The sequence below is a fragment of the Pristiophorus japonicus genome, unplaced genomic scaffold (genome assembly GCF_044704955.1).
Source record: "Pristiophorus japonicus isolate sPriJap1 unplaced genomic scaffold, sPriJap1.hap1 HAP1_SCAFFOLD_1090, whole genome shotgun sequence".
Lineage (NCBI taxonomy): Eukaryota > Metazoa > Chordata > Chondrichthyes > Pristiophoridae > Pristiophorus > Pristiophorus japonicus.
The window spans coordinates 83456-91305 of record NW_027250746.1 but is presented as its reverse complement, the minus strand read 5'-3'; positions in this window follow the sequence as shown (position 1 = coordinate 91305).

The following is a 7850-nucleotide window of genomic DNA, read 5'->3' as shown; positions in this document are numbered from 1 at the left end:
TGTGTGACTGAGGGGGAGGGGTCTGTGCGACTGAGGGGGAGGGGTCTGTGTGACTGAGGGGAGGGGTCTGTGTGACTGAGGGGGAGGGGTCTGTGTGACTGAGGGGGAGGGGTCTGTGTGACTGAGGGGGAGGGGTCTGTGTGACTGAGGGTGTGGAGTCTGTGTGACTGAGGGAGAGGGGTCTGTGTGACTGAGGGGGAGGGGTCTGTGTGTCTAAGGGGGAGGGGTCTGTGTGACTGAGGGGGAGGGGTCTGTGTGACTGACTGAGTGGCGGAGTCTGTGTGACTGAGGGGGAGGGGTCTGTGTGTCTGAGGGGGAGGGGGTCTGTGTGTCTAAGGGGGAGGGGTCTGTGTGACTGAGGGGGAGGGGTCTGTGTGTCTAAGGGGGAGGGGTCTGTGTGACTGAGGGGGAGGGGTCTGTGTGAATGAGGAGGAGGGGTCTGTGTGACTGAGGGGGAGGGGTCTGTGTGACTGAGGGGGAGGGGTCTGTGTGTCTAAGGGGGAGGGGTCTGTGTGACTGAGGGGGAGGGGTCTGTGTGACTGAGGGGGAGGGGTCTGTGTGACTGAGGGGGAGGGGTCTGTGTGAATGAGGAGGAGGGGTCTGTGTGACTGAGGGGGAGGGGTCTGTGTGACTGAGGGGGAGGGGTCTGTGTGTCTAAGGGGGAGGGGTCTGTGTGACTGAGGGGGAGGGGTCTGTGTGACTGAGGGGGAGGGGTCTGTGTGACTGAGGGGGAGGGGTCTGTGTGAATGAGGAGGAGGGGTCTGTGTGACTGAGGGGGAGGGGTCTGTGTGACTGAGGGGGAGGGGTCTATGTGACTGAGGGGGACGGGTCTGTGTGACTGAGGGGGAGGGGTCTGTGTGACTGAGGGGGAGGGGTCTGTGTGACTGAGGAAGGGGGGTTCTGTGTGACTGAGGGGGAGGGGTCTGTGTGACTGAGGGGGAGGGGTCTGTGTGAATGAGGAGGAGGGGTCTGTGTGACTGAGGGGGACGGGTCTGTGTGACTGAGGGGGAGGGGTCTGTGTGACTGAGGGGGACGGGTCTGTGTGACTGAGGGGGTGGGGTCTGTGTGAATGAGGAGGAGGGGTCTGTGTGACTGAGGGGGAGGGGTCTGTGTGACTGAGGGGGAGGGGTCTGTGTGTCTAAGGGGGAGGGGTCTGTGTGACTGAGGGGGAGGGGTCTGTGTGACTGAGGGGGAGGGGTCTGTGTGACTGAGGGGGAGGGGTCTGTGTGAATGAGGAGGAGGGGTCTGTGTGACTGAGGGGGAGGGGTCTGTGTGACTGAGGGGGAGGGGTCTATGTGACTGAGGGGGACGGGTCTGTGTGACTGAGGGGGAGGGGTCTGTGTGACTGAGGGGGAGGGGTCTGTGTGACTGAGGAAGGGGGGTTCTGTGTGACTGAGGGGGAGGGGTCTGTGTGACTGAGGGGGAGGGGTCTGTGTGAATGAGGAGGAGGGGTCTGTGTGACTGAGGGGGACGGGTCTGTGTGACTGAGGGGGAGGGGTCTGTGTGACTGAGGGGGACGGGTCTGTGTGACTGAGGGGGTGGGGTCTGTGTGACTGAGGGGGTGGGGTCTGTGTGACTGAGGGGGACGGGTCTGTGTGACTGAGGGGGTGGGGTCTGTGCGACTGACTGAGTGGCGGGGTCTGTGTGACTGAGGGGGAGGGGTCTGTGTGACTGAGGGGGAGGGGTCTGTGTAACTGAGGGGGTGGAGTCTGTGTAACTGAGGGGGTGGAGTCTGTGCGACTGACTGAGTGGCGGGGTCTGTGTGACTGAGGGGGAGGGGTCTGTGTGACTGACTGAGTGGCGGAGTCTGTGTGACTGAGGGGGAGGGGTCTGTGTGTCTGAGGGGGAGGGGTCTGTGTGACTGAGGGGGAGGGGTCTGTGTGACTGAGGGGGAGGGGTCTGTGTGACTGAGGGGGAGGGGTCTGTGTGACTGAGGGAGAGGCGTCTGTGGGACTGAAGGGGAGGGGCCTGTGTGACCGTGGGGGAGGAGTCTGTGTGACTGAAAGGGAGTGGTCTGTGTGACTGACTGAGGGGGAGGGGTCTGTGTGACTAAGGGGAAGGTGTCTGTGTGACTGAGGGGAGAGGTTTGTGTGAATGACTAAGGGGGAGGGGTCTGTGTGACTGAGGGGGAGGGGCCTGTGTGAATGACTGAGGGGGAGGGGTCTGTGTGACTGAGGGGGAGGGGTCTGTGTGACTGACTGAGAGGGTGTTCTGCGTGACTGACTGAGGGGAAGGGGTCTGCGTGACTGACTGAGGGGGAGGGGTCTGTGTGACCATGGCGGAGGGGTCTGTGTGACCATGGCGGAGGGGCCTGTGTGACTGACTGAGGGGGAGGGGTCTGTGTGACTGAAGGGGAGGGGCCCGTGTGACTGAAGGGGAGAGGCCCATGTGACTGAAGGGGAGGGGCTTGTGCAAATGACTGAGGGGGAGGGGTCTGTGTGACTGAGGGGGAGGGGCCTGTGTGACTGACTGAGGGGGAGTGGTCTGTTTGACTGACTGAGGGGGCGGGGTCTATGTGACCGTGCGTGAGGGGCCTGTGTGACTGACTGAGGGGGAGGGGTCTGTGACTGAAGGGGAGGGGCCTGTGTGACTGAGGGGGAGGGGCCTGTGTGACTGACTGAGGGGGAGGGGTCTGTGACTGAGGGGGAGGAGCCTGTGTGATTGAGGGGGAGGGGTCTGTGTGATTGAGTTAGGGTGAGGGGTCTGTGTGACTGAGGGGGAGGGGCCTGTGTGATTGAGGTGGAGGGGTCTGTGTGACTTAGCGGGGGCTCTGTGCGACTGAGGGGGAGGGGTCTGTGTCCCGGACTGAGGGAGAGGGGCCTGTGTGACTGAGGGGGGGGCTCTGTATGACTGAGGGGGAGGGGTCTGTCTGACTGAGGGGGATGGGCCTGTGTGACTGAGGGGGATGGGCCTGTTTGACTGAGGGGAGGGGTCTGTGTGTCTGAGGGGGGTGGGGGTCTGTGTGACTGAGAGGGAGGGGTCTGAGTGGCTGAGAGGGAGGGTTCTGTGTGATTGAGGGGGCGGGATCTGTGCGACTGACTGAGTGGCGGGGTCTGTGTGACTGAGTGGTGGGGTCTGTGTGACTGAGGGGGAGGGGTCTGTGTGACAGAGGGGGAGGGGTCTGTGTGACAGAGGGGGAGGGGTCTGTGTGACTGAGGGGGAGGGGTCTGTGTGACTGAGGGGGAGGGGTCTGTGTGACTGAGGGGGAGGGGTCTGTGTGACTGAGGGGGAGGGGTCTGTGTGACTGAGGGGGAGGGGTCTGTGTGACTGAGGGGGAGGGGTCTGTGTGACAGAGGGGGAGGGGTCTGTGTGACTGAGGGGGAGGGGTCTGTGTGACTGAGGGGGACGGGTCTGTGTGACTGAGGGGGACGGGTCTGTGTGACTGAGGGGGAGGGGTCTGTGTGACTGAGGGGGAGGGGTCTGTGCGACTGACTGAGTGGCGGGGTCTGTGTGACTGAGGGGGAGGGGTCTGTGTGACTGAGGGGGAGGGGTCTGTGTGACTGAGGGGGAGGGGTCTGTGTAACTGAGGGTGTGGAGTCTGTGTGACTGAGGGAGAGGGGTCTGTGTGACTGAGGGGGAGGGGTCTGTGTGACTGAGGGGGAGGGGTCTGTGTGTCTAAGGGGGAGGGGTCTGTGTGACTGAGGGGGAGGGGTCTGTGTGACTGACTGAGTGGCGGAGTCTGTGTGACTGAGGGGGAGGGGTCTGTGTGTCTGAGTGGGAGGGGTCTGTGTGTCTAAGGGGGAGGGGTCTGTGTGACTGAGGGGGAGGGGTCTGTGTGTCTAAGGGGGAGGGGTCTGTGTGACTGAGGGGGAGGGGTCTGTGTGAATGAGGAGGAGGGGTCTGTGTGACTGAGGGGGAGGGGTCTGTGTGACTGAGGGGGAGGGGTCTGTGTGTCTAAGGGGGAGGGGTCTGTGTGACTGAGGGGGAGGGGTCTGTGTGACAGAGGGGGAGGGGTCTGTGTGACTGAGGGGGAGGGGTCTGTGTGACTGAGGGGGACGGGTCTGTGTGACTGAGGGGGAGGGGTCTGTGTGACTGAGGGGGAGGGGTCTGTGTGAATGAGGAGGAGGGGTCTGTGTGACTGAGGGGGAGGGGTCTGTGTGACTGAGGGGGAGGGGTCTATGTGACTGAGGGGGACGGGTCTGTGTGACTGAGGGAGAGGGGTCTGTGTGACTGAGGGGGAGGGGTCTGTGTGACTGAGGGGGAGGGGTCTGTGTGACAGAGGGGGAGGGGTCTGTGTGACTGAGGGGGAGGGGTCTGTGTAACTGAGGGGGACGGGTCTGTGTGACTGAGGGGGAGGGGTCTGTGCGACTGAGGGGGAGGAGTCTGTGTGACTGAGGGGGAGGGGTCTGTGTGACTGAGGGGGAGGGGTCTGTGTAACTGAGGGTGTGGAGTCTGTGTGACTGAGGGAGAGGGGTCTGTGTGACTGAGGGGGAGGGGTCTGTGTGTCTAAGGGGGAGGGGTCTGTGTGACTGAGGGGGAGGGGTCTGTGTGACTGACTGAGTGGCGGAGTCTGTGTGACTGAGGGGGAGGGGTCTGTGTGTCTGAGGGGGAGGGGTCTGTGTGTCTAAGGGGGAGGGGTCTGTGTGACTGAGGGGGAGGGGTCTGTGTGTCTAAGGGGGAGGGGTCTGTGTGACTGAGGGGGAGGGGTCTGTGTGAATGAGGAGGAGGGGTCTGTGTGACTGAGGGGGAGGGGTCTGTGTGACTGAGGGGGAGGGGTCTGTGTGTCTAAGGGGGAGGGGTCTGTGTGACTGAGGGGGAGGGGTCTGTGTGACTGAGGGGGAGGGGTCTGTGTGACTGAGGGGGAGGGGTCTGTGTGAATGAGGAGGAGGGGTCTGTGTGACTGAGGGGGAGGGGTCTGTGTGACTGAGGGGGAGGGGTCTATGTGACTGAGGGGGACGGGTCTGTGTGACTGAGGGGGAGGGGTCTGTGTGACTGAGGGGGAGGGGTCTGTGTGACTGAGGAAGGGGGGTTCTGTGTGACTGAGGGGGAGGGGTCTGTGTGACTGAGGGGGAGGGGTCTGTGTGAATGAGGAGGAGGGGTCTGTGTGACTGAGGGGGACGGGTCTGTGTGACTGAGGGGGAGGGGTCTGTGTGACTGAGGGGGACGGGTCTGTGTGACTGAGGGGGTGGGGTCTGTGTGACTGAGGGGGAGGGGTCTGTGTGACTGAGGGGGACGGGTCTGTGTGACTGAGGGGGTGGGGTCTGTGCGACTGACTGAGTGGCGGGGTCTGTGTGACTGAGGGGGAGGGGTCTGTGTGACTGAGGGGGACGGGTCTGTGTGACTGAGGGGGTGGGGTCTGTGCGACTGACTGAGTGGCGGGGTCTGTGTGACTGAGGGGGAGGGGTCTGTGTGACTGAGGGGGACGGGTCTGTGTGACTGAGGGGGAGGGGTCTGTGTAACTGAGGGGGTGGAGTCTGTGCGACTGACTGAGTGGCGGGGTCTGTGTGACTGAGGGGGAGGGGTCTGTGTGACTGACTGAGTGGCGGAGTCTGTGTGACTGAGGGGGAGGGGTCTGTGTGTCTGAGGGGGAGGGGTCTGTGTGACTGAGGGGGAGGGGTCTGTGTGACTGAGGGGGAGGGGTCTGTGTGACTGAGGGAGAGGCGTCTGTGGGACTGAAGGGGAGGGGCCTGTGTGACCGTGGGGGAGGAGTCTGTGTGACTGAAAGGGAGTGGTCTGTGTGACTGACTGAGGGGGAGGGGTCTGTGTGACTAAGGGGAAGGTGTCTGTGTGACTGAGGGGAGAGGTTTGTGTGAATGACTGAGGGGGAGGGGTCTGTGTGACTGAGGGGGAGGGGCCTGTGTGAATGACTGAGGGGGAGGGGTCTGTGTGACTGAGGGGGAGGGGTCTGTGTGACTGACTGAGAGGGTGTTCTGCGTGACTGACTGAGGGGAAGGGGTCTGCGTGACTGACTGAGGGGGAGGGGTCTGTGTGACCATGGCGGAGGGGTCTGTGTGACCATGGCGGAGGGGCCTGTGTGACTGACTGAGGGGGAGGGGTCTGTGTGACTGAAGGGGAGGGGCCCGTGTGACTGAAGGGGAGAGGCCCATGTGACTGAAGGGGAGGGGCTTGTGCAAATGACTGAGGGGGAGGGGTCTGTGTGACTGAGGGGGAGGGGCCTGTGTGACTGACTGAGGGGGAGTGGTCTGTTTGACTGACTGAGGGGGCGGGGTCTGTGTGACCGTGCGTGAGGGGACTGTGTGACTGACTGAGGGGGAGGGGTCTGTGACTGAAGGGGAGGGGCCTGTGTGACTGAGGGGGAGGGGCCTGTGTGACTGACTGAGGGGGAGGGGTCTGTGACTGAGGGGGAGGAGCCTGCGTGATTGAGGGGGAGGGGTCTGTGTGATTGAGTTAGGGTGAGGGGTCTGTGTGACTGAGGGGGAGGGGCCTGTGTGATTGAGGGGGAGGGGTCTGTGTGACTTAGCGGGGGCTCTGTGCGACTGAGGGGGAGGGGTCTGTGTCCCGGACTGAGGGAGAGGGGCCTGTGTGACTGAGGGGGGGGCTCTGTATGACTGAGGGGGAGGGGTCTGTCTGACTGAGGGGGATGGGCCTGTGTGACTGAGGGGGATGGGCCTGTGTGACTGAGGGGAGGGGTCTGTGTGTCTGAGGGGGGTGGGGGTCTGTGTGACTGAGAGGGAGGGGTCTGAGTGGCTGAGAGGGAGGGTTCTGTGTGATTGAGGGGGCGGGATCTGTGCGATTGACTGAGTGGCGGGGTCTGTGTGACTGAGTGGTGGGGTCTGTGTGACTGAGGGGGAGGGGTCTGTGTGACAGAGGGGGAGGGGTCTGTGTGACTGAGGGGGAGGGGTCTGTGTAACTGAGGGGGACGGGTCTGTGTGACTGAGGGGGACGGGTCTGTGTGACTGAGGGGGACGGGTCTGTGTGACTGAGGGGGAGGGGTCTGTGTGACAGAGGGGGAGGGGTCTGTGTGACTGAGGGGGAGGGGTCTGTGTAACTGAGGGGGACGGGTCTGTGTGACTGAGGGGGAGGGGTCTGTGTGACTGAGGGGGAGGGGTCTGTGTGACTGAGGGGGACGGGTCTGTGTGACTGAGGGGGACGGGTCTGTGTGACTGAGGGGGAGGGGTCTGTGCGACTGAGGGGGAGGGGTCTGTGTAACTGAGGGTGTGGAGTCTGTGTGACTGAGGGAGAGGGGTCTGTGTGACTGAGGGGGAGGGGTCTGTGTGACTGAGGGGGAGGGGTCTGTGTGACAGAGGGGGAGGGGTCTGTGTGACTGAGGGGGAGGGGTCTGTGTAACTGAGGGGGACGGGTCTGTGTGACTGAGGGGGACGGGTCTGTGTGACTGAGGGGGAGGGGTCTGTGCGACTGACTGAGTGGCGGGGTCTGTGTGACTGAGGGGGAGGGGTCTGTGTGACTGAGGGGGAGGGGTCTGTGTGACTGAGGGGGAGGGGTCTGTGTAACTGAGGGTGTGGAGTCTGTGTGACTGAGGGAGAGGGGTCTGTGTGACTGAGGGGGAGGGGTCTGTGTGTCTAAGGGGGAGGGGTCTGTGTGACTGAGGGGGAGGGGTCTGTGTGACTGACTGAGTGGCGGAGTCTGTGTGACTGAGGGGGAGGGGTCTGTGTGTCTGAGGGGGAGGGGTCTGTGTGTCTAAGGGGGAGGGGTCTGTGTGACTGAGGGGGAGGGGTCTGTGTGTCTAAGGGGGAGGGGTCTGTGTGACTGAGGGGGAGGGGTCTGTGTGAATGAGGAGGAGGGGTCTGTGTGACTGAGGGGGAGGGGTCTGTGTGACTGAGGGGGAGGGGTCTGTGTGTCTAAGGGGGAGGGGTCTGTGTGACTGAGGGGGAGGGGTCTGTGTGACTGAGGGGGAGGGGTCTGTGTGACTGAGGGGGAGGGGTCTGTGT